This window comes from Sarcophilus harrisii, chromosome 1 (genome assembly GCF_902635505.1).
Source record: "Sarcophilus harrisii chromosome 1, mSarHar1.11, whole genome shotgun sequence".
Taxonomy (NCBI): Eukaryota; Metazoa; Chordata; class Mammalia; order Dasyuromorphia; family Dasyuridae; genus Sarcophilus; species Sarcophilus harrisii.
Genome location: NC_045426.1, coordinates 4,718,347 through 4,745,399, shown reverse-complemented (window position 1 = coordinate 4,745,399; position 27,053 = coordinate 4,718,347). Strand labels below are relative to the sequence as shown.

At 45.1% G+C, this 27,053-nt stretch overlaps 1 protein-coding gene across 1 annotated transcript in view; it reads left to right on the top strand.

The window, feature by feature from the left end:
- Positions 1-12,594: 12,594 nt before the first annotated feature.
- The window catches only part of HECW1 (HECT, C2 and WW domain containing E3 ubiquitin protein ligase 1), a 240,336-nt gene continuing 225,877 nt past the window's right edge, over positions 12,595-27,053 (top strand). The window contains exon 1 of the mRNA XM_031951752.1: positions 12,595-13,034. The gene's annotated coding sequence lies outside the window, so the exon portion shown is untranslated. The remainder of the gene's footprint in view (positions 13,035-27,053) is intronic.

The following is a 27,053-nucleotide window of genomic DNA, read 5'->3' as shown; positions in this document are numbered from 1 at the left end:
ATCGAGCAAAATTCAGTACAATGAGAGAGTAGAAAATCCAGTATAAAATACATATGCCTTACTTTAAAGTCATCTGTAGAAAAGCTAGAAGCAAAAGAAGACAATAATAAGGGTTTGCAAAACTTGGCAGGAAGTGAGAACCTTGATAAAACTGACATATCAGAGACTCGCTGGAAGAATAACTAAAGGAGTAAGCAGTGTTGCCAGGCTACAGACTCTTTAGAAAGGATGGGAACAGAAGGAGGGGAGGGGACCTACATTGTATGGGAGGGAAAGCAAACTGGTAGTTGGGTAAGAAATCTTTCTTGACAAGTGAAATGACAAGATGGAAACTTGGTGGGTAGAAAACCTCTATGTGAATAAATGAAATCCTGTTCCTCTATTGGGATATGTTAAGCTTAAGATAGAGAAATACTCAGTGAGATGGCCCATGAGATCACATTCACCTGGGGAGTAATAATCAACATTACTAATGGCCTTGTATGGTTTTTGTCATGGCTTGGAGGTAATTCTGGGCTCCAAAGACCAGGCCAGGAGGTTCTATCTCCAGTTGGAACAGTCCAAGTTGAACTCTGTAGAATTTGGACAAATCTGCCTATGGATGTACACAGGCCAATCGTCAAACCTTCCATGAGGTGATAATATTTTTAGCTCTGGAATGACAACAACATTGTTTGCCCAAACATGTAGGGATTGTGGAGCATTTATACAAACCAGAGACAATCAGAGATCCTAGATGATGAAATAGAGAAAACCAGAAATCATATAGGCTACCCTTAGTGAAATATAATATAATAAAGATAGAAATAAGGAATGATAATAAACAGAGAAATAACCAAGAACAATGATTAATAAAGTTGAAAATTAGAAAGCATTAGATGATACATAAAGCCAATGGATTTTTTTTAAAAAAATTAAAGTCAGCAAATATAATTTTCAAAAGGGAAAGAAAATCTAGATTATCAAAGTGAGAAAGGAGAAGGAGCCTATGAATATGAGAAAGAAAGAGAGAAAGACAAAAAGAAAGAAATGAAAGAAAAAATGAACAAAGGAAGGAAGGAAAGAAGGAAGCAGGAAGGAAGGAAGGAAGGAAGGAAGGAAGGAAGGAAGGAAGGGAGGAAGGAAAGATGGAAAGAAGGAAAGAGAAGGAAGGAAGGGAGAGAGGGAAGGAAGGAGGGAAGGGAGGGAAGAAGGGAAAAAAGAAAGGGAAGAAAGGAAGGAATATGATCATAAACTTTTATGCAGAGCTCTCTATGAGTAAATTTGAAATTTTTTAAGGAAATAATATTTACAACAAATGTAAAGTATCATGGTATTTTTTTAAACAACTCCATCTATGGGCCCTGTAAATAATTATGACAGTTGGCCAAGGACCAACCTTGCTAAGTTTAGAAAGTGTTGTTACCAGTTTGACTGGCATTAACAAAATTGAGATGGAGTACCTACAGAGATGACTCTCAAGAGAATAAGGCTGGTCATGAAAATACCACCCTATGAAAAAGTAAGAGGAGCGGTGAGTTCAGCCAGGCCCTCACAGCTCAGATACTAAATTAGAGAAAGAAAATAGGCCCCAATTCCTTCTATAAGACCAATACAAAATTGATCCCCAAACTCAGCAAATGAAAGGCTGAAAAACAGAATTTTAGGCTAATGTCTAAATAGGTGCGATACCCACAGAGAGAGATGACAATGGTGTGTCATCAGCAAATTATTTATTCTGTCCAAGAAGGACATGTGAGTAAAATACAAGCAGAAAAATAATCAATAGTATAAATGCCACCCAATAAAGTAAAAATCTACATTACCATATGCTCAGATAAAGAGAAAACCTATAATAAAAAACTGCATTTGCTCATGTTAAAAACATTTTTAAAAATAGGAATAGAAGAATTGTATTTTAGGATCAGGCATCTAGAATTAGACCAAACTTTAGAGAGCATCTAATTCAATCCCCTCATTTTAAGGAAGTGAATTGCAGAGAGATTAAGTTGCTTTGCCCAAATGGAGCCCAGTTAACTTGCCCCAGGTCAATCCAGTGGTCTGTAACAAAACTGGTATTTGAATCTAGGGTATAAAGCCAACTCCAGCACCTTGTCCACCATATTATACTATGCTTATTCTTTCCTTAATATGCTTATATATGTAATGTATATGTATACACACATATACATGTGTTTCATATATATATTTAAATGTGTGTGTGTATTTCCAACTCAAACCAGATGGAAGGCAGGGCTGTCCACCGGCACCACTGTTGTGTGACAAGGTGCTAACATCCATTAGCTATGACAGTAAGTCAGGAGAGGGAGAGAAGATGATCCGGCTGAGGAGTGAAGAAGCTCCATCAGCTCCACTTGCTTTTGAGGGAGTGGAGAGGAGGGGACCAGAATCTGGGCGTTGATGGTGGGTAAGTGCTCACCTTAGAGTCCACATCATACACGTAGCCCCCACGTGACTGTGGGCGATGGATTATTTCTTTATTTTTCAGTCTCCTCAGCTGTAAAAATGGGGATAGTATTAAGACCTACATTACAGGGTTATTATGCAAGACATTTTGTATTAGCTCCTGGAATTGATGGGAAGCCATGGGTTTAATGAGTTAAGTGGTCAGAATGGACTAGATTGAAGAGAGAAAAGGCAGGCAGACCCACCTGCAGCCATTGCAGTGATCTAGGTGCAAGGTAAAGGGGGTCTGCACCAAGATGGGGGAGAGAAAGGAGCATATGTGCAGAGCGGAAATGACAACAGATTGGCTTTGGGGGTTGGAGTCGGGGAAAGAAGAAGGCAGGATGACTCCTAGAATGTAAACTGAGGGACTGGAAGGAAAGTGTTACCCACAACAGTAATAGGGAAGGTATAAGGGGGACAGTTTATAGGAGAAAATAATGAGTTTCGCTTTGAATATACTGAGTTTGAGATGTCTAGTGGACATTTAGGGGACAGCTAGGTGATGCAAGTGGATGGAGTGCCAGGACTGATATCAGGAAGACGCATCTTCCTGCATTCAAATCTGACTCATACAGTTATTAGTTGTATGATCCTGGACAAGTCACTAAACCCCAATTGCTTAAAAAAATTATAATAGGAAACTTAGCTTAGATGGACAGATGAATGGGGGTTTTTCAGGATGGGGGGGCATGGCCATGTTGCAAGCAGCAGGAGAGAGGGAGAGATTGAAAATAAGTGAAAGAGTGGATAAAAGAGTGGGGCACTCTGCTAAAGGAGATAGGTGGGAGTAAGAGCACTTGAATGAGTAGAGTTACTCATGGCCAGGACAAGAGTCAGACAGCAGAAAGCACTTGTGTGATAGGAGATGAGGAAGATGGAGGAGGGAGAGATGAGAAGTTTCTCTGACAAGGTTAAGCACTGAATGATGAACTCCTGAGATCTTCACAAGGAAGCAGGGGGCATTCACAAGGGGAAGGCAGGGGGCCAGATCCCCACTTTGTAGATAGAGGTGACTTGCTTAAGTCACACAGCTAGTAAATGTCTGTGATGAGATTTGAACTCAGGGACTCCTGACTTCAGGATCTGGACAGCCTATCCACTGGGCTACCTACCTGCAAATGAAGGATTAGCTCCTGAATGCCAGTTAGGTCAAGCAAATATAATGAAATATGTCTCTACTGCCCAAATAAACTTTAAATTTGGTATAATACCAACAAAGAACTTTGCTGAATCAAATCAAGTCAATCCATGGTCTGTATAGAAAATCCAATGTGAGGGAGCATGAAGAAGAGCTGTAGAGAGGGAAGACACTCATCCTTTCAGAGGTCAAGGTGAATAATGAAGTAATAATTACAAAAACCATCTGGCACTAGAAAAAGTAACAGGACAACAGATCAATGAAAATGAAGAGAGAACCTGAAAATAGCAGCTAATATATAAATTTGAGAAAACCAGGACCAAAACCAAAAGGAAATAGAATCATTATTCAATAAAAAAACTACTGGGAAAAGGAACAAGTTGTATGAGGAACTGTACATTCCCTGAATCATATATTACAATGCACTTTAATAGAATCAATGGTAATGATATAAAACAACCAACTTTAAAAAAGAATTAGAAGAAAAAGACATAGGATATTTGTTTCAATTATAGAAAAGAGAAAAAAATTATCCCTCCAATAAATGGAAGAAATTTGATTATTCAAGCACAAGAAGATTTTGTACAGGAAACAGCATAACTGAAAAATTTTATATAATTTCAGAAATATTCTCAATAAATATATCTAACAATCTAAATTTGACATCTAGAATTGATACATGTCTATAAGACTAATACTAACATTTAGTCTTCAAAGGAGAAATGACCAAAGGACTATGATATCAAATCAACTCTACCATTGTTCCTGAATGGGGCATGTCGATCTGTTTTCCTTTTGTCCCACTCATTTTTGCCTCCCCACAAACACTCAGTCACCAATGTTCCAGTCTATTTAAGAAATTAATTTTAACTTATACAAAGGAATATTGACTTTGAAGGCATCAAGAAGAGAAGTACAAACATGCTCCCCCATCTCCTTGGAAGTATACTTTCTCCTACACCACCTTAATCTCTGGGGAGAACAAGCTCTGTTTTATTGTCGTTTCTAGATAGAATTGGTCCCCCAAGCTTGCATCCAAATGCATCACTTCTGCATGAGCTTTTGTCTCAGCTATCACTGGTCTAAATCCCAAGGTAGCTTCTCACTCCTCTGGGACACAGTAAGTGCTTAATAAATGCATTATTTACCAATCTGAAGGCCTCTTACTGCAAACTCAAACAAGGACTCAGCTCTGGATTTGCTAGTGATTCCCTCAGCTGATCTTTCAAAATGTTGTGGGGTGGTTCTCTCACCAAAAATCAAATAAAAAGAATCAAGGCTCATAATCATGGACCACAAACCATCCTTGAGTGGAGGAAGTCTTAGATTGTTCTTCTTAGAGCATTGTCTTTCACTAGAATATTCTCAGACTGGAAGAAGTCGAACCTGTGGAAGAATAAAGTTCTAGTCAACTGATGTTTTTTGAAGTACCATCAATTCTGGCTCGACAACCAATCGCAACCACCATTTGGTCAGCCATCAGTTGCCTAGAATTTCCTAAGCGTATTTCTCGGTGCGGGAGATAGAGCAGTTAGGGAGACCATAGGTCAAAACCAGCTTCAGACATTTACTGGCTATGTGATCTGCAGAAACTCGGTTAACCTTCTTTGCCTCCGTTTCTTCATCTGTAAAATTGAGATGATGATAATAATATCTGCTTCCCAGGATTTTTGTAAAAAGGAAATGAAATCATATCTGTAAAATGGCTAAAACTTTAACACGCTATAAAAATGAAAGCTAGTGTTGTTGTTTTTGTTGTTTTTATGATTATTCCCTCTTTTTGTTTAATTTGGACCTACTTTTTTGTAGATACTTTTAAAGAAACTGTATACTTAGTTCATCAGTTATCTTTTTTCATATTTTTGTTCATATGGGATCTTAGACAGACAGGCAGCTTAGTTTAGTTGAAAATTCTGTAGTTCTTTTACTTCTCAGTTTATTGGATTTTCTTTTGTTTTAAAAATGATCCATAAAATAAAAGAAATTAATTATTTATACTTTTCTTGATAATTGTAGGTATTTATCTTGTGTTTCTCTTGTTTTGAATGTTTTCAAGTCTAGTAGTCTGGCTTATTTATTTTATAAGAGATATGCTGTTTTTGTCTGGGTTATTACAAGAGTGACTTTTGTTAAAGGTCCATCTATTTTCTTTTACTGTTAATCATAAGCTTTATATGATATGTTCTTTGGGGTGTCCAACTGACTTCCTCTGCTCTTTAGAATATCATATTCCTTTCTTTTCTCCAATATCTCATATCCATGGAGTAATCTTGGTTTATTTCAGTTGGCATGTCTTAATATCTGAAGTTGTTTGGTTTCTCCCTCCCCTCCCAATGCTTATACAACATATTGCTTTGTATAAAAATTATGAAATTTAACTGCTACATGCTCTAGAGCAGGGGTCCTCAAACTACAGCCCGCGGACCAGATGCGGCAACTGAGGATGATTGTCCCCTTCACCCAGGACTATGAAGTTTCTTTATTTAAAGGCCCACAAAACAAAGTTTTTGTTTTTACTATAGGGTGGCCCTCCAGCAGTCTGAGGAACAGTGAACTGGCCCCCTATTTAAAAAGTTTGAGGACCCCTGCTAGACAATCAAGTCCATGATTATTTGCAGGCAGTGATGTAAAGATATAAATGAGTAGGATTTAGTTTGTATACCCTTTTTCTCATATGTTGCCTTGCAATTTGAAATTCAAGTATTTTAAAATATATTTTGTTCTTCCAGAAAATGATGAGTTTGGGCCTGGTGAGGTTTTTGTGGGGGTTTTTTTCCCTTTTAGTTATCTCTATGTATCCTGACTTTAAGGTTTATTCATTTGGCTTGCCTAGATTTCATGTGTTTCTTTAAAGTTATTCACTTTTTGCTTCCCTTCAGCAAACTTGTTTTCCATTTTTGTATCCCAAATCTGTCATTCTTTTTTTTAGAGCCTCTTCTCTGGAGAGATCCTCTGTCATGTTTTCTATTTTTTCTAAACTGTTTTGCTTCAATTATGTATTGAAAGTTCTGATTTCTGACAAAACTTTGTTTTTAATATAATTTTTCCTCTCTATTTTCAACAGTCTTGTAGTTTTTGGCTATTATTCCATGATTTGGGGAAAGTCCAGTGGATTCTCTTTTTTTCTAATTAGGGAATTTTGTTTAATTGTCATTCATAGTATAATGTCTGTTCCTTATGCTTTGCTCTCTCTTTGAATTATGCATTTTTTTTTGTCTTTGTGAGTATCTCTATGGGTTTTTTTTTTTTTTTTTGTGACTTCAATTTACCCTCAAGTTTTCTCTCCTAACTTGTGGTCTTTCAGTCTTTCTCTTGGATTCTAGGTAGTTTGTCTCCTTCTTGTTCCTGAGCTTTGCTATACAGACCCCCGAGATCGATGTTCTTCACCTTGTAAGCTATATGGGATCAATCTGGTTCCTCTCCCAGATAAACTCTGGGGAGAAAACTGATTTCTTCTAGATTGTATTTCTAGATATTTCTCCCTTAGCCTCAGAAATACTTTCCCCTCTAGCTAATTCTGCATTATCTTAACTTCTGTCCCCTTCAGATTGCCTCATTATCTCACTTTCATATGACTAAACAAAATCTAAAGCTTGTTTAAGGGAAGGGAAGGAAACTCAAGGGTTTCGACCAAAACACTACCATAAAAGAGCTAGATCATGGTCCCTCACAACTCAACTGTGAAGCACAAGCTTAAGATGTTGCTACTGCTGCCAACTTCTATTATGTTACATGGATTTGGGAGTAGCGATGTTGAGTGAAAACTGTAGGTATTTCAGGCTTTATTTTATTCTTGAATAGCGCTTCTACCTTCTTATAATGTGCTTCAGCTTTAGGGACACTATATCTGCCACACAATTCTTTTCCTTGGGGTGTTTAGGTTGGAAAGGTTTAGGGGTAATAACCAACATCTTTTAGGTCAGGCAACCCTCCCCCTTCAAGTATTACAAAACACATCGCTCAGAACAGCCATGCAGAGTAAGACCTACAGAAATTATCTCCATTTTAAAGATGAGGAAACTGAGGCCCAATAGGAGAATGTGATTTAGTCATAGTCATTTGGCAAGACTGAGACTCAGATTTAGGTCTTTGGATATCAAGTCTATTGTTCTTTCCTCTGGAAGAAATATATTCGTATAGGCCTTTGTCAATACTCAAAATATCTTTGGAATTGCCTTCAGAACCTATTGCACATTAATAAGCCTCAGTTTCCACATGTGGAACATATTCCCTACCTTAAAGAGCTGATACAAGGAGAGCAATTAAAATGTTGCTAAACTTCTATGCACTACTTCCTTTCTGCCGTGCAACATATTCCTGTCTCCCAATCCTCCAAAAAAAAATAATAAATCTCATTTTAAATTCATTCAAAGGTATTTATTCATTCAGTGCTCACTATGTGCCTTTATCCCACCGTCCCCACTACAGTACCATATCTCTCCTTTTGGTCTCTGATAAACTCCTTGAAAGGGTTGTTCGTATTTCATGTTTCCACTGTCTTTCTCTTCTCACTCTCTTGTAACCCTGCTGTGATACAGTTTCCAGGCTCATCATTCAACTTTAACTTCTCTCTCCAAAGTCATCAAGGAGCTTTAAGCTGATGGCGCTGATGGCCCTAACAGCCTCTGTCCAGTCCTTATTCTTCTTAATGTCTCGTTGACCTCTGCCACTGTTGATCACCGGCTCATCCCAGATATTCTGTCCCTTCTGGGACTGGGCTTGGTATCTTCCCTGACTTCACTTTCTTACCCATCCACTTATCTCTTCATTCACCCAGACATCACCTCATTATCACTTACCAGATCGTCGGAATGATTTCCTGTTGGTCTCCCTGACTCAAACCTTTCTCTTCTTCTATCCATTCTTCACTCACCTGCCAAAGTACAGCCTGACGCTGTCATCCTCACGCTGAATAAATTCTGGTGCCTCCCTCCTACCAAAGGATCAAATATTGAGCCCTCTCTTTGTCATCTAAGGCCCTTTCCGTTGTTCCGGGATTCTCTCACTCTATGATCTGATGATCTTGCCCTCATTGATGTTTTGGCAAATCATCGTTCATTTCTGTAGTTTTTCATTGGATGTTCCAATACCTGAAATACTTTCCTTCCTGCCCTCTGTCTCTTGATGTCCCTGATAAAATTTCAGTTTTTATTTTTCCAATCACATGCTTTTAGGATAGTTTTCAACATTCATTTTTGTAAGATTTTGAGTTATACATTTTTTTTCTTCTTCTCTTCCTCTCCCCTCCCCAAAAGAGCAAACAATCTGGTATAGATTACACCCGTATAACCATTTTAAACATATTTTCATATCATTCATGTTGTAAAAGAGAAATCAGAACAAAAGGAAGAAACCATGAGGGAAAAAAAGCAAACAAACAACCCAAAAAGAGGTGAAAATAGTATACTTCAATCTGTATTCAGTTTCCAAAGTTCTCTCTCTGGATGCAGATGGCATTTTCTATTCCAAGTATACCTGATTCAATTTTAATGGCAACTTCAGCAAAAGGCTTTCCCAGTCCTCCAGCCTTCCTTTTTAAGATTATCCTCCTTTGCTCTGAATACATTTGGCACCAAACTATTTATCTACATGCTATTCCACCATTTGTGTGTTGAGGACAAGGACTATTCTTTGTGGTTTTTGTCTTGCTTTGAATCAACATTGCTTATCACAGTGACTGGCACAAAGAAGGTTGTGTTATGATGTTAAAAACAAACCAACAGTTAGTTGTTGTTAGTGCTGAAAAAAATGAGTGATTTTTCTGGGTGACAAGCACATTTGGAGAGGTGAAAGACGTTTAAGAACTGCGGGGATTTTAGGCTTCATGTTGCATTGACCTGGGAAGCTGCCAGTGTGAAAACCTCCACAACTAATCCCTATGAGCACGTCCTCTGAATTTGGGCCTCAGAAGGTTGTCTGGGTCCCTTAGAATGTAGCTCACCTGTCAGTGGTGACACAGATGGCCTTTTTTACTAGGACAGGACTGGCTGGACTGCTACCAAAGTCTCCTGATAATGACACTACTTCTTTTTTTTTAATTTATTTATTTAATAGCCTTTTATTTACAGGTTATATGTATGGGTAACTTTACAGCATTAACAATTGCCAAACCTCTTGTTCCAATTTTTCACCTCTTACCCCCCACCCCCTCCCCCAGATGGCAGGATGACCAGTAGATGTTAAATATATTAAAATATAAATTAGATACACAATAAGTATACATGACCAAACCATTATTTTGCTGTACAAAAAGAATCAGACTCTGAAATATTGTACAATTAGCTTGTGAAAGAAATCAAAAATGCAGGTGGGCACAAATAGAGGGATTAGGAATTCAATGTAATGGTTTTTAGAATGACACTACTTCTTATCTGATACAGAGTAAGGTTTTAATAACAGTAAATTTAATTTTTCCGATTATTAACTGGCTTCAGAGTCAATGAAGCACGTGAGGAAGCTCGAAAAGCCTAGACTTAGAGCTGGGAGGGCTTACACAGGTCTCTTAATTTGACCCCTTCATTTTACAGCTAAGGAAACTGAAGCTCAAGGAGCTTTTAATTCAGTTCACAAAGTTCACGAAGGTAGGAACCCTCAAAAGTGAGATTGGAACCAGGTCCTCTAACCCTAGAGCCAGAGTGTTTTGAGTAAGAGCTAGACAAAATGAGAGGCAGCATGGTACAGTTCAAAGGCTTTCAGAAAATCTGAATTCAAATATTGCTTTTGATTCTTATTGGCTGTGCTACACACACACACACACACACACACACACACACACACACACATGTCTATCCATATGTTATCTTTCCTGCTAGAATGGAAGTTCCTTCAGAGCAGGGAGTCTCCTTCAGCTTTTGTCTTCCCAGGAGCAAACAGTGGGGTTCAGTGTATTATAATAAATAGAAAGCTGGCCTCAAAACAAGGAAGAACGCAGACTCGAGCCTCTGATACATTATGGCTGGGTGAGCTTAGTAGAATCCAAGACTACCCAGCATTAGCCTACGATCCCAAATTAATGAGATCCCAAACCCTGTCTGATCTCCTCTTCCTTCTAGCACAGAACCTGGTATGTAGCAGGCACTTCGGAAATGCCCTCTGGTTGAATGATTAATCACTTCCCTCTAAGAGGAGGGTTCGCATCCTTAGGAGCTGTGCTCCCTCCCAGTCCCATGCCCACTTGTACTTCCCTCATCCACATCACAGCCCATATCCCAGGAGAATGTCAACCGCCTGGAGAGAGGGACTGGACCAGCGCTGGCTTCTAGATCGCCAGCGCCCAGTTCTGTGCTTTAGACACAGAGCAGTCGCTTACCAACTGTCTCTGAAGTCAGATTGTTAACAATAAATTATACCTTCATTGGCTTCTCTCCATTCAAGCACTTGCCCTTGGTCTGTACGTTGACTTCTTAGCTTCTTGGCATATCGGAGCTGGGAGTACATGAAGCCCAAGTTCAGCTCCCTTCAGTTCTCCACTGATCTCTGAGATAAATCTGTTTATCAAGTTAACATTTGCCTAGACAACAAGGCAGAGCAGACTCAACGTTACAGATTTATTACCTTCTTTTGTTTAGACCCTTTGGGCCTTCTGTTACAGGGGGGAGAGTCCTCCAGGGGAAATAAAATATCTCTCGGAATTGTTACATCCGTGATCAGTCCCAAGTGAAAGAGACGCCGGTGGTTGGAGGGAGATCATTGGAATCGCCAGGGCCGGGCCGGTGTTACGTTTCTGGAAATAGACAGTGGGCGTCATTGTCGGGCACCGAAGCCATGTGTTCCCACTTATTTTGATTTGATTATTGCAGCATTAACTTAAGTCCTGGATGACCCACAACATGATTCAGGGGCATCCTGGGCCAATCCAAGGAGATCTGCCTCACAAACCATGAAGCAAATAACAATTATCTCAAGAGTAACCCCAATAACCAGTAACCCGAGGGCCGGGGAGGGGAGGGAGAGTGCAGCTTTAGGACAGTTTCATTTTTTTTTTACTTTGTGAAAGTTTGGTTTTATATTTTTGTTAAATAGAATATAAATGACTGAAGCTTATGGTGTTATAGAACTTTTTATGCACTGAGTGTTCTTTGTATATTGGGAGGTCTGAGCTTATTGAGAGGTTATTGAATTTATAATAAAATATACTTTTTTAAGAATTAAGTAGAATGATCGGGAAGGGAAATGAGAAAAACAAGAGTTCGGTTTCTGAGCAGCCGTGATTTCCATGTGGAAAGGAATTTTCTTTTTCCAAAGGTATAAACTGAGGCCCGGAGAGGCGAGGGGACCCCCAGAGAGGCGAGGGGACCCCCAGATCCCATTTCCCCAAGCGTCTCAAGCTGGCCCTCCAGCCCGCCCCTCCGAAAAGTCACTTCCTCTGATTGGGCCTCAGGTTACTAGCGGTGAGAATGTGTCGGGGGGTGGGGTCGGTGACTGCCAGCTCTCTATCCATCTCATTCGGACCCCATCATTTCCCCTCCCGGAGCCTCAGTTTAGGAAGTGCAGTGGGAGGCTGGGTGGTCTCTGAGCCCCCCTAAAGCTCTAGAAGTCTAGGATGCTCTGGGTACTGCAGCCCCCCCCCATTAGGAGGCAGAGTAGGCAGTGTTGGGGGCGCCGGGGGTCTCCCAGCAGCACCAGGAGAGGCCCCCTGGCCCCTGGCAGTCTTCCCCGGTGCGGTCTTTCGTCAGGGGGTGGAGGCGGCTGTCCGGCCGGCCCTCGGGCCGGCCGCCTGCGAGTACGGCAGTGGATGAGACACAGCACTGGGCACCCTGTGCGTTCTGTGGGTGGAGATGGAGGGATGGACAGATGGAGGGAGGCAGGGAGGGAGGCAGGGAGGGATGTGCGTGCGCCCCGACCCCCTCGGTACATGTATGGGCCCGCAGCCCCCGGGGGTGGGCCGCGGTGCCCGGGGGCTGGCGCAAACCGGGCGCGGGATGGGGGCGGGCAGCCACGGGGGGCGGCGGGGGCGGGGCGGGGGCGGAGCTGCGCCAATCAGGACGCGCGGCCTCACTGCCGGTTGGTCCCAGCTGTCCCGGACCCCGAGCCCAGGCGGGGCGGCCGGAGAGAGGCAGAAGCAGGGGGAGGAGGAGGAGGAGGAGGCAGAGCCGAGCGGAGCCGGGCGAGCCAGGGAGGCTGGGGGCGCCGCGGCAGCCCGGCCCCGGTCCCGTCCCGGCGGGGGCTCGGAGCCAGCGCCTCGGGGACCGCGGCCCCTCGCCCGCCACGCGGGCGCGCACACTCGCCGCTCACACTCACACGCGCGCACACACTCACGCCCGCGCGCCGACAGACGCGCACACACTCGCCCTCACTCCTGCGTGGCCGTGGCCGCCGCCCAGAGAGCGCGGGCGCGGAGGCAGAGGATCGCCGTGGCCGTGGCCGCCGCCTCCCGGCAGGGTCCCCCGGAGGCCGCCGTGCGCTCTCGGGCGGGAGCATGCTTTGTGGCCGGGCCAGGCTTCCCCAGGTAAGGAAAAGGCAGCGCCGCCCCCGTCCCGCCCCCGCCCCGGGCGCCCCGCGCCTCCGGCTCCCGGCCGGCCCGGCCCAGGGGTCCCCCGCCTCCGCCCGAGCCCGGCGCTCCGGGCTCCGCTCCCGGGGGCAGCTCCGCGCTGGGTCCCGCGGCGCCCGGCGCTCCTCCGCGGGCAGCAGACAAAGGAGGCGTCCTCCGGGCAGGTGCCCCCCGCGCCCCCGCCCGCCCCGGGCTCCCCGAGCCCGGCCGCCGGCCCCCGGCGCGGCGCCTCCGGACCGCCGGGGGGGGGGGGGGGGGGGGGAGCGGGAGCCGCGCCAGGGCGCCCGGGCTGCGCCCGCATTCCCCGCTTGGGCTGGGCTTCGAAATTCTGCCTCATCATTCGCTTTCCCAGGGCTGGAGTCCGCACCTCCCCCGCCCCGCTGCTCAGGGGCCGCTGGCTGCGGGACCGGGGGGGGACCTAGGCCAAGTGCAGGGGACCAGCCCCCCCCCCGTGGGTACTGCAGCTCCTTCCCTCCCTCTGCCCGTCCCCCGCACCCCCCCGGTGGGGCTCGGACTGCATGCCATCAGTAGTGGGCACCGCGGGCAGGCTGGGTGGGTGCCCGGCCGGAGGCTGCCTCCGACTCCCCGCCGCGACTCCCCGCCGCCCCTCCCCGGCCTTCGGGGACCAGAGGATCAACTGAGACAAAGCCTATTCCGGGAGCTGATGGGAGCGAGGTACCTCCCCCCCCCCCCCCCCCCCCGCTTTGTTTGCGCTGCCGGGTCACCGCCGCTGGCTTTGCGTTGGCTTGGAAGCGAGTGCGGGGCCAACTGGGACCGGCCCAGGCTGCGGTGTGGCAGGATGTGCGCGGTCCCCGGGGCGCCGGGAGGCTCGGTGCGGCAAGCCTGCTCCCAGCGTCCCCCGCCTGCTCTCACAGGGGGCTTCCCTCCTTACGAAAGCCCGGGTACGCTCCCTTCCAAGCCCGCGGCGGCCACGTTTTCCTGCCCGTGCTAAGGGGCAGCGCCGAGCGCCCCGCCCGCTGGTGGCCCCTCAGACCCGACCCCCTTCTCGGGAGCCGGTCCGAAAGGCAGCGCGGAGGGGACGCGGGCACCCCGGGGTCCGGGACGTCACAGACCTAGCAGGTGGTCCTCTCCGCCCCGGAGCCTGCTTGGGTTGGAGTGATTATGGGATTCCTTCTAGCCCGGGGATTCATTTGGAAAATTTGGATTTTCCACTAAGAAGGATTATTGTTTCTCTGCCCGCTTGGTGTGTGTGTGTGTGTGTGTGTGTGTGTGTGTGTGTGTGTGTGTGTGTGTGTGTGTGTGTGTGTGTGCGTGTGTGCAGGCTGTGTGCCGCCCGCCTGTTAGAGAGCAGGGAGCTCTGTTGTGCCTTCCCTGGTGCAGTCTGAGCTTCTGCTCGCCGCCCTGGGGATCCGCGGGGCTGGAAAGGGGAGCATCCCGCAGCCACTCGGGACTTGGCAGAGCTTCGCTTCATAAACCAGCTTCGGGCTGAGCCAGGAATCCCAGCCTGGTGCGGAGACAAAGCCGCTCTCCTCCTCTCGCTGCTGTCACGCTATACGTCCCGGGCCGAGCTGGGGCCCGAGCTGGGGGCCAGGACTGCACTTACATGATCTCCCAGCCCCCGGGGGGGGGGGGGGGGATAGTCCTTAACACCTGGAGACATCCCGGAGCCGCTGCAATGGGCATGGGAGGGACAGGCAGGGGGGGCCAGTGCCCTCCTCCTCTCCTCCTTCCCTCCCACCCCAGGATTTAAAAGGATACTTGCAGACTCCGGACATCTCCCCCCATCCCTCCCCCCATCCCCAGATAGATACTAAATAAGAGGAAAATATCAACCAGATGGGGGCAGGCCCTGGCTTACACACGGCAGGGCAGGGCTGGCAATGCCCCAGATATTCAGGGCTCACGGCCCACTCCACCCCCGGTATGTTTAGACCCCTTCTCCCTCTTTCTTGGTGTTGGTCCTTCCGGTCAGAAAGCCCCAGACTCGATGCAGACCAAAAGCTGTTGTCTGTGGACTCCCCTGGCTGGGAATAATAGGGCTTGTGGTAACCATATTAACTGGCATTCATGTGGGCAAGTCACACACTCGGAGGCTCGGTAAAATGGGGGAAAATAATAGCTGTAATAGCTCTCACAGGATTGTTCGCTCCAATGAGATAATGGACATCAAGTAATCAAGAACATTAAAAACACTTTGGAGATGGCAGCTGTATCCCAGGGCCATAGATCCAGAACTAGAAGGGAACAGAGACCCTCTCCCAATTATACAGGAAAGGAAACAGAGGCCGGAGCTCTTTAGCGACTTGTCCAAAGCCACCAAGATGAGGGGTAAAGGGGCTGCGTGATGCAGTGGATGGTCAGGTCGGCTCTCCTGACCATCAGAAGACCTGATGCTGAATTGCAGCTCGGCTCTAACCACCTGTGCGATCGGGGGCACGTCACTTCCCTGCTTTGGGCCCGAGCTGACTCATCTGTAAAATAAAGAGATTCTGCTCAAATACTCTCTTTCTGCTCTCTATGTATGGTCATGTGATCTAGAACCTTTGGCTCCAAATCTGTTAAGTGGCCAAGATAAAATCTGAGCCCTGGTGCTGGAACACCAAAAGGAGCCTTCTTTCTTCTGGTTCACATAACAGCTTCCAAAGCACTTTAGTCCCAACGGTCTCACAAGGGGGAACAAGAGAGGTTCAGGGAGGAGAGAACATGCTGTTTTCTTTATTGTCTGTCGTCTGGAAAGGTTACTTAGTTAAGGCTGTTGTAAAACAGAGTGTTCTGTTTTCTTTTGTTACCCTGGCAAGTGGGGATGAGATATGATGCTTATGTGCTGTATATTCCGGGGAAGACCATGAGGGAAGCATCATGGGCACTGTCAAGTGGAATAGGAGTGTTTATCTATTGGAGTGATTACACGGTAGTGCATTTCCAGGGGTTTTAACGAGTAAACATCCAAGGGAGTCCTTCTAACAACTGCAGCTGGAAGTGTTGGTGCTAGAGCTAAAAAGAGAGGAAGCAGTCTAGCCAGCAAGCCCATCCATTATAAAATGGATATGGTGAACATTTATCAAGCTGGCGTGACCCCCTCTTATTATCTGTGGATAGATATGTGGAAGAAATGTGGAAAACTTGAGATTATCTAGAAGATTGTGATCCGCCATTTCAATATTCTATAGAGAGGCAAGGGGATTCTAAAAACTGTTGCTGGTCTCCAAAGGCCGATATTGTTGGATGGTGTACACAGGCAGCTCAGACAAGTTCAGCTTCGAGCACCCCATCCACACCCCCCTTTTGAATTGTTTCATTTACTACATTAGGCTGCCCGCGGTCACCTGAGAGATGTCATGTCTTCTGCTTGGTTTTGTCTTCATAGACTGGTTTTGGAAAGAGGGAAATCGGTCTAAGGATTCATATAGGAGGTTAATGATCACTTCAAATATTCTGTCTTGCAGTGTGTATTTGACCAGAATGTGGGAAGGACTTGGGGACTCAATATAATTCTGTAAAAGACTTTCAATTTCATCACTGGGTCATATCTATCAATTTTTTCATTCGCATTTTAACAAATTTCCATGATTAATTTTATTCAAAAAAATCGGGATCGGCGACCAACCTGTTTATAAGATATTCTTGATTTAGTTAAGAGACTTTCTCGGGTGACTCTCTGTTGCCTGGCACATCCATGAAGTCTCTCCCACTCAGTAGAAGCTTTCTGGGCCATGTTTGGCTGGGGTGACCTTCAAGTTCCCAAGGTCCTCCTCCATACCACGAGGAGGACCTTTGGTAATGAGATGGACATCCTTCAGGGATCTGTGATCTGATCATTCCTTACCTCCTCTGCCAGTTCCCTTTATGTAAACTCCATTAGAATATAAGCTGCTTGAGGCAGGAACTGACTTGCTGGCCTATATTTATTCCCTCAGTGCTTACTATATTGCCTAGAAGATAGTAAGTGCTTACCAAATGCTGTATTTCTATGTAGCTCTATATCTATCTCATCACCTGGACCACCTGGAGGACCCCCTGAGTCCTCCTTTCACAGACTCTCAACAACTTAGAAGGTCTTTGAAGGTTGTTGGGTTTTAAAAATGTATTCTCTCACTCTCAGCCTGGTGAGGAACCTCCCTGATCTCCATTAGCTCTTTCACTATAGACATACAGACCATCGGATGTTCCTTATTTGAAACAGTTGTATTCTGGGATGGCTGGGAACATCTGCTGCCCCTCTATTTTCCTTTCTAGCAAAAGGCCTTCAAAACCACAGTCACTTCCATACTAAAAGAAGGAATATAAATCCTTATAATGGATATTTGAAATAAAAATCCCCCCACTAATAAATTAAGGAACAAAAAATAAATAATAAAAAATAAAATAAAAGCTCACTTCCCATTTTTCTTTCTAGAATATTTTTATGCTGCTCCACACAATTTGATAAAAAGATATTTCATCGAATTTCTGAATTTATTCACCAAATAAAGTACTTTGATAAATTTAAAACCATGTAGAAGTATGAACTATCAGTGTGTATATATATATATATATATATATATATATATAATTGTATATTAAATAACCAATCTGGATCTAATCCATAATCCCACCTATAATTCCCATGACAAGTGGGCTGTCACACATTTACTTGAAGATCTCCTCATTGAAAAGGAAGTCCCCATGCAAAATCCCAGCCCATCCCACTGGGGACATCACTGGACATCATTAGGACACCCAACTGGAAAGCTTTCCTTCTCAACAAGACTTAGTCTACCTCTTAGCAGCTTCCTCTCATCCTTCCAAGTCCTGCCTGGAGGGGCTGAGCAGGTCAAGCCCATTCCCTGCTCAGTCATGGGATAACCTCTTCTTTTCCCTCATTTCTGCCAAACTGGGTTGCCTGCTATTCTCTGATCTTAGCTCCTTGCCTTCAAATGCCCTCCCCTCATTTCCACTTCTCAGATGAGCTTCCTCCAGGACTGATCTCAGGTGCCTCCTGTCGCTGTCTTTCTTGATCCGTCTTGAAGATTGTGCTTCTTGATTTATTTAAGGACATTTATTTAAATTATTTATTTATTCACTCATTTGTTTGTTTGTTTGTTTGCTTGTTTAAGGACAGATTGTCTTTCTTCTCTTTTTGTATCTCCAGTCTCAAAACACAGTGCCCAATACATAGTAGATGCTTAATAAGTGTTGATTGGTTGGTTGTACCCTTCCATCCTGCCAGCCCTTTGGTGGCAGAAACTATTTCACCTTTGCCTTTTTATCTCCCAGCTCCACTTTCTCCCATATTCACTTAAGGGTTCAGTGCTTAGAAATCTTTCAGAAATATGTTTTGATTGAATTGACCACTGAGCTTTCCTCTCAACATTCCCAAAAATTAGACATGGACTGGGCTACTCTGTGGAAGCATTTGGGGAATTAATTGCCTATAATTTTTTAGTGGGGGAAGGATGAGGATGGACAAAAGGCAAACAGGTTAGAGAGGCTGATGGTCACAGAACCAGGGAGATCTGGCTGGAGTCTCATCGAGCTTTTAAGTAGCCAAGTATCTGTGGACGAGTCACTTCAGTAAAAATAATTTAAATATAATTGTATATTAAATAATGACTCAAATTTAGCTGTAATGTCTGTAATGGGAACTCGTAGCCCGTCACCTAGGATGCGTCACCCGCAGATGATGGAGGGGAAGCTGGGCTGGCTGCGGGAGCATCACCGATGCTCAGGAGGTGTCCAGTCGCTTCTGGGAGCCCGGTATCTGTTGTCCCTGCCAGACATGCTCCGTCGCAGGTCAGGGCTGAGTTTTGCCCTTGCCAGCCCCTTTGTGAGAATATCTCTAATGGGCCTTCATGCAGAACATGTCTTGTTTCACTCTTAGGCTATGTCTTGTAAGTGCTGGGGCCCTCAGGCTTATACTTGGTCTAATTAAGCTCATGATAAAGGCCAGGAGACAACAATCTGACATCCTCATCAAAGAGGCGGAGAACCGGAAGGATGCGCAGGCAGGAGCGCAGGACATTAGGGACAGCGCCGTTCTTTCCATCCCGGGCACCCGCGTGATGTCATTGGCAATAACAACTGCTCACAAAAATTGCACTTGCAGGAGGAGGGAGGGGGGTTAGATGAAGAAGTGGACAGAGCACTAGCCCCAAAGTCAGGAGGACTTGGGTTCAAATCTGACATTTAATACTTCCTGGGTGTATGACCCTGGGTAAGTCACTTAATACCAATTGCCTCAGGAAAAAAAATAGAACTCAGCACACCAGGCTGCTGGACAAAAACCAAACAACCTCTGTTCTCAGGGTTTATGTTCTACCTGGATTAAGCGCTTACTGTGTGCAAGACACTATGTACTGTGTGTACACATGATTTGGAGGGCTGGGGGCAGTCCAAAGTCTGGGTGAGCTAAAGTCCCTTCTTCCCCAATTAGCAAATGCTTTCCAGACTCTTTTAAATACCTAACGAGATGCTAGGATCCCAGCTTCATTTGGGGGAGGGACTCCTAGTCAATGGATAAAGATCTGACTAAGCACCTACTCTGTGCAAGACACTATGCTTGGAAATGGGAGAATAAAGATAAACGTGGGGGGAGAGGGGCAAGCCAGCAACATGAGCATATAAATATATGTAAAAGATTAGAAAACAAATAAGTAATGGGGAGGAGGAAGGGGTGGAGGGATAGCAGCTAAGAAAGGACTTGTAGGGAAGCCTTGAAGAAAGCTACAGACTCTAGAGGGGAGGGGAAATGGGTATATTCCAGCTATGAGTAAAACAGGGGAAAGAAGGCTGGGCCTGGAGTCAAGAAGTTCAAATTCAGGCTCAGACACTTACCGGCTATGTCACCCTGAGCAAATTGCATAATTTCTGTCTGCCTCAGTTTCCCCAAGTGTTAACAATGTCACTTAGCTCCCAGGATTGTTGTAAGAGTCAGATGAGATCATATTTGTAAAATGCGTGGTACACAGTAGGTGCTTCATGAATTCTTGTTTATTAATCTATTCATATTTCTAAAATGCTTGGCACACAGTAGGTGCTTCATGAATTCTTGTTTATTAATCTATTCATATTTGTAAAATGCGTGGCACACAGTAGGTGCTTCATGAATTCTTGTTTATTAATCTATTCATATTTGTAAAATGCGTGGCACACAGTAGGTGCTTCATGAATTCTTATTATCTATTCATATTTGTAAAATGCGTGGCACACAGTAGGTGCTTCATGAAGTCTTGTTCATTAAATCTATTCATTTATTCTTTTGTTTATTGATGACAAGTAAGGTGTAATAAGGACTGGAGCTGTAGGCTGAATCCAGGTTATGGAGGGGCTGAGAGGTCAGACTCGCAGTCTGCAGGCAGCCTCTGTTGCCTCTGAAACTTTCCCAGTGAAGAAATACCTTTTACTAATAAAGTTCTCTCACTTGTGCAAGGTGGGTCTTAGGGACTTGTTCAAGGTATGGAGAGGTTGATGGTCTTGTCTGAAGTCACACAACAGGCTTGGGGTGGAGGGGGAAAGTGGCAGAAAGTGGATTTTCCTGACTCTGAGCTCATCTCTTTCTGGGCCTTGATCCAGAGGGATTTGCATTTTCTTTACCCTTCATTGTCATACAAAATGAGATTAGACAATGCACTGGGTTCTCCTTTCTTCTCTTTAGAGATTCAGGCTGAATGGAGGCCCAGACTGCTACAAGTTGTGATTAAATGCTTTACTAGTTGTTGTTGTTGTTGTTGTTGTTGTTGTTGTTGTTGTTCTTCTTCTTCTTCTTCTTCTCCTCCTCCTCCTCCTCCTCCTCCTCCTCCTCCTCCTCCTCCTCCTCCTCCTCTTCCACTTCCTCCTCCTCTTCTTCCTTTTCTTCCTCCTCCTCTTCCTCTTCCTCCTCCTCCTTCTTTTCCTCCTCTTCCTCCTTCTTCTGGAGGCTCTTGTGGGGAGCATTAAGGAGACCAGCATCACTGCATCAAAGAGCATGGTGGGGAGGAAGGCACAAGAAGACTGGGAAGGTGAGCCCTTTTGTATAAGGGCTTTGAAGGCCAAACAAAGGACGTTATATTTGGACCTGCAGGTGATTGAAAATCGCTAGGGTTTATTGGAGGAAGAAGTTGTATGTGAGAAATACGGTCAGATCTCTGCTTTAGGAAGAATGCTTTCATGATTGACAGACTGAGGGGAGGAGGCTTGAGGCAGGCAGACCCCCACCCCCACCCCAGCAGCCATTACAATAATCAAGGGGATGAGTCTGCACCAGGCTGGGGGTAGGGTCAGAGGACTGTGGGAAGGGGGTCCCTGCAAGAGCAATGGGGAAGTCGCAAAGAGGGGGTGGCTCAGAGAGGGGATCGTGGCTCTGCTTCCTTCTCTCCTTGACTCTCCCCTTGAAAAGCTGCTTGAGGGGAGGGAGGGACTTAGATTTTGTCTTTTGATCCTTCATGGAGCCCAGAAGAGGTGCTAATGATGGTGGAATTGATTTTTTTGTGTTATTGAACAGGAAAGTGCAAACAAGATGCTAACAAAAGTTCCCAAGGAAAGTCCCTGAATGGGTTTTCGGAATCAATGGAGGGGAATTAATAGAGGGAGGCTCAAGGAAACCTTTCTAGAGGGGGTGGAATTTGAGTTTAGCTTTACAGCGGGAACATATGGATTCCATAGGCCAAAGGGAGAAGAGGCGTTTCTGGCCATCGAGGCTGAAAACCTCATGAGCAAAGGCAGAGACTGAAAGAGCAGCAGGACAATGAAGGAGGTGGGGAAGACTTGGAAGGTGGAATTCTGGAAAAGCTGCCCAATGGCCCATGCTCCAAGAGCCAGACAAAAGAGCACACACAGGCCTTATTCAGGACCTGTTTCACAGAATCATAGCGTGGCAGAGCCTCCAAGACCAGTTCCTTGGACTTATTCCTTATCGGGATTCTCTTCTTCATAATCCTCAACAAAGTTGTCTTGCTTTTGTCTGGAGCACCCAGGAAGAGGGAGCTCACTCCCTACCTCCTGGGTGAAGGATAGAAAAAACCTCCTAACAATGAGCCCTGTCCCAAAATGTGATGGGCTGCCCTGACAGGTAGGGAGTTCCCCGTCACTCAGGGTATCCAAGCAAAGGCTGTAGGACCATGCGGTCCGTGTGTTCAGGTTCAAGGATTCTTCATCAGGGACCGTTTGGACAGCTGCTGCTGAAGTCTTCCATTCCCCAGGCTCTGTGCTCATCCTCCCGGCTTCTCCCATGTGTTGGGAGGCGGGGCGTTTTCCATTGAGTCAGAAACCTGCCCACCATTCCTTTTCTTAGGGTCTCCTTCAGGTGCGGAAGACCTTTGTTGCCCTGTTCAGATGTAAGCAGGTCCCTTGTGGCGGCCACGACGACAGAGCTTTGCAACCCCATGGGAACATGGCCCATTGTTCTGTAGATCTATGGTTCTTGCCCCACTTAGCCCATGAATGGCCAAGTTTCGTCAGTTCCACCTGGACGGCATTTCCTCGGTCTGTCCCTCCTCCGGTCACGCAGCCCGTGGCGACTTCGCGTCTTCCCCATTTCTCAGCGGCGCACATTAGTTCCTTTTGGGCCTGTGTGAGCTCATTGTTTGCTGGGAACACAAATGCAGACACGCTGGTCCCTACTCTCGGGGAATTGGTCATCTAAGGGAGGAGGACACGGCATGGAAAGGCTGCTGAAGAGGGAGGGTCGTGACCGTGGGCTGGTGTGGGCTGGAAATGGTGACGATGTCATAGAGACCCGCTTTTGAGCAACATCTCGGACCAGAATTCAGAGCTCCAGGAGGCAGATGCCAGGATCGGGTGGGAGGGGACGAGAGGAAAACTAGCAGCTAATGACTGGGCTTCTCCTGTGTGCCAGACACTGAGCTAAGTGTTAAGTATAACGAGACAACAGGCTCATAGTCTCTGTCCTCGAGGAGTTACTAGTATAGACTATATAGACACTGAACCCCAAAGAGATAACAAGGCAGTCTGGGGGGGCGAGTAGGTAAAAGGGGATCAGGAAAGATTTGTGTAGAAGGCTGGCATTGTGCTAAACCTTGAAGGAAATCAGAGATTCTCCACCCAGCTGCTCCCAAGGTCTTCCTTTCCTTTCATTCAGCAATATTCAGTGGCTCCCTTTTTGTTAGTAAGAGAAAATGACTTCCTCAGATTACACGGGAAGCTCTTTACAATCTCGCTTCCACCTCCTTTCCACACTCATTTCGTTTTCCTCCCTTATCTGGCCTAATCACTATTCCCTAAACCTGACATCTCCCATCGTTGTCCTTTTGCCAGGCTGTGCCCCGTGCCTGAAACGCTGTCCTCTCAGTGTCTAGGACCTTTTCTTCTTCCGTGGTTCAGCCCAAGTGCCATGTTCAAAGGGAAGTAGTTACTCGTTTCCTGGGTATCTCCTGTGCCAAGCTCTCTTTTATCCACTTCTGGGATGCTCCAGTAGACTGCAAGCATCTTGAGGGCAGGGCAGGTGTCCCCAGCACCTAATGCAGTACCTTGTATATAGATGGTGTTTAATAAATGCAGCAGTAATCACACGATGCAAAGGAAGTGTGCTGGGCTTCGAGTCGGAGGGCTGGATTAGGATCCTGGCTCTACCACTTGCCATCTGGGTGAGTTTGTCGCCAACCTTCTGGACCTCAGTTTCCTCCTGAGCAAAAGGAGGGGATTAAGCCAATTGAACTCAAGGATCCTTCCAGCTCGATGTTGAACAAATGAATCGGACACGCCTTGTCTCCAGACATGGCTGGATCTTAGCTGCGGGGTGGGGGGGGGGACCGGAAAGCCCCCCACTTGCTTTCTTGATCCTGCCCCTGAAGCCTGGATACCGAGATAAGCGTCCCTGCGACGCCAGGCTTTGATTGGCCCGTACGTGTTTTGTTGGTTCCGGGAATGGGATCTCCCCGGTTGGTACATGGGGAAGGGGACTCATCCAGAAAACATTGTGCTCGTGCCCAGAATGATGAGCGCTGCGCTGGAGCCTTTGCTTGGGGTCCCTTGGATGTGTTTGGGAAAGCAGATTTTCCGTTTCACACATCCTCTATCTATTTGTGTGGCACAGATGTCCCGTGTGTAACAGAGAATACATTATAACTCACATTCGTGTCTGGAGTTGATTGGCCATTGCTGGTCCTCAGGAGTGTCTCAAAGGGACAATGGGCTCTTTCGAGGGTTCCTAGTAGAGACTTGGAGCAGGGATCCCTGAAGTCCCGCAGGATAATGGGCCTCAGTGGGAAGAAGGGATGGCGTTCCACCTTGTAGGTCCTTACTCAGACTCATCAGTCTCAACTCTTAATGGCCAGGGAAGTGATCGGCCTTTCTCTGTCCTGGTGGCTCATTGACCGACTGAAAAAATTAAAGGGACCCGATTCCTGTATTGATTATCCATAAAAGCATTTATTTGTTCCTTGATTTTGTGAGCCAAGATTCATTTTTACCTTAAAACAAAAATATGTTCCGTTAATTCAGTGTTTTTCTTCTATTTTGAGTGCAGGACTATTGTGGGGAAACATGTACCGATCTTCCATGCCGTAGCATGTAGTTTTTTTTTTAAGGTGGAGAATAGGAACATGAGCTCAGAATATTTTCTCCCCCTCTCTTTCTCCTTTCTTTTCTTTTTTTCCTTCTTGCCTATAAATTACTTAACACCCATGAGTCACATGGTCCTAAAATGCCACTTTAGAAACTGAGTTTATCATTTTCTTCCCAAATTGGGGCCTAATTCTGATTTCCTTCTTTCTGTTAATGGCTCTGCTTTCTCCTATTGCCTGAGCTTCGAAGCTCTGAGTCATCTCAGGCTCCCATCTCCATCCCTCCCCCTACACCAGAGTGCTCATCAAGCCTGGGAAAGCCAACTCTGCAATATTTTCCCCGCCCATATCACTCCAGCAAAAAATAGAACCTCCAAGTCGGAGTGATGACAACAAACAATAGAGCACCTCAAAGTGTACATCGTACTATAAGCACACGGCCATTTGAGTTCCACAACAATCCTGTGACATAACTATTACCATTATTTTTAAATCCCATTTTAAAGCTCTGTGAATCGAGGCTCAAGGAGATTAAATGACATCTGTCATCACAAAGCTTGTGAATGTTGGGGTGGGAGTCGACCCAGTACTCTGTCCATTCTAGCTCATGGCATCTCCTGGGCAGCAGGGACTTGGGAATCCATCTAGGTCAACCAAGAAGAAACATGCGTCCTTTTCCCAACATCCCTAAGAAGGGACCATCTAGCTTCTGTTTGAAAACCTCCTGGGATATGAAAACTCCCCCCTTCTGGAGAGAGCACATCCCACTCCAGTTAGCTCTGATTATTAGGAAGTGTTTCCTGTTCCCAAACCTAAATCTGTTTTGACTTCTGCCTTTGGGCTCTAGATGAATGAATGAATGAAAAATGCATTTGTTAAATGTTTACTATGTGCCAAGTACTGTATTAAGCACTGGAGGCACAGATACAAAAGCAAGGAGAGTCACTGCTTTCAAAAAACCTAAATTCTGATGAGAGAAGCAGTAGACAAAGAGAAGTCGTGGTTGGGGAAGAACGCTAGGTTCTGACAGTTGCTGGATGGGAAATAGGGCTAAGAGGATTAGAGGGATGTAGCCCTTCCAGGAAGAGTATATCTGATCAGTTGGGGATCCAGGAGGAGTCCTAAAGGCAGAGGGTAGAAGGAACATTTCTTTAGGATAAATACTCCCTCATTCTCTTTCTCCTTGTTCCGTTCTACCCTAATTCCTGCTCTGATTACCTCTAACTTAAACTGTTGTAATGGAAATAAGGTTTACCAATTCCACTACTTTCTCTCTAACCCCTCCTACATCCCACTGTCAGATTCACTTTCCTAATGCTCAGCTCTGATGGAAAGACCCTTTTCTTTAAATTAATTAATGAATTAATAGACTATTAAATAAATTAATTGATATATGAATGGATTAAAATATTAATTAAATATACCAATTAGTCAAAATTTAAAATAAATAGATATCTTGATTTTATGAGCACTTAATATCTCCCTTTCTTGCTGCCCTTAATTAACAATGAAGAAAAACCATAACAGATGGCCTTCTTTTTTATTTTTTTATGTATTTTGTTTTCTACACCACCAGAATCTCCCATTCCACCTCCTTTCCATTCTCAGATAGCCATCTCAAATAACAAATGATGCTTAAATTAAGGGGGGAAAGAGGAAGAAGAGAAAAATCAATAATACTGATCGATATGTTTTAAAAGTCTGACCTTCTATAAAATATGTCCCATTGGTGTCCCTCCTCTCTCTGCAGAGGGGTGGGGCTGTGTTCTTCTAGAATTGCTTTGGAGCCATTTTTTCTCTTAGTTTGCAACATCCACTTTTAATTGATTCTTTCCATTTACATTATTGCATACATTGTTTTCTACGTACTCTTTACTTCACTATATCAGATCATGTAAATCTCTATTTCTTTGGTGCTTTATATTTTTCATTTCTTTCTGCAAAATAATATTCTATTAAATTTATGTCCCATAATTAGTTTAGTCCCTAGTCAATGATCATCTACTTTGATTCCAAGTATTTACTACCACACCAAAAAAGAAAGTATGGCTGTGAATATTTTGGTTTATAAGGGGATTTTTTTTTTTTTTCTTTCCAATGACCTCCTTGACATATATGCCCTGTAGTGGGATATCTAGGTCAAAAGGTACAGAAATTTCTGTCACTTTACTTGCATAATTCCAAATTAGTTAATTTGCATTGATGGGGTTGCATTGATTCACAGCCCCACCAACAATGCACTGGTGTGCCTAATTTCCTACAACCCCTCCAACATTTCCATCTTTTACCAGTTTTACTCATTTGTTTGGTTGTAAAGTAGAAAGCCTCAGGGTCATTTTGGTTTGATGCCTTCTTTCATTTGGTTGCTGATGGGTTTCAGTCCTTCCTTTGAGAACTCTGCCTATCCTTTGGCCACTTATTTATTGGGAGATGTCTTTTAGGGTCGAGTGTATCTTCTAACCAATATTCCTCATCCTGTAAAACAAAATCACACATTTATTAAGTCCCAAAGGGTGTCTCTCTCATGTAGCATTTTAAG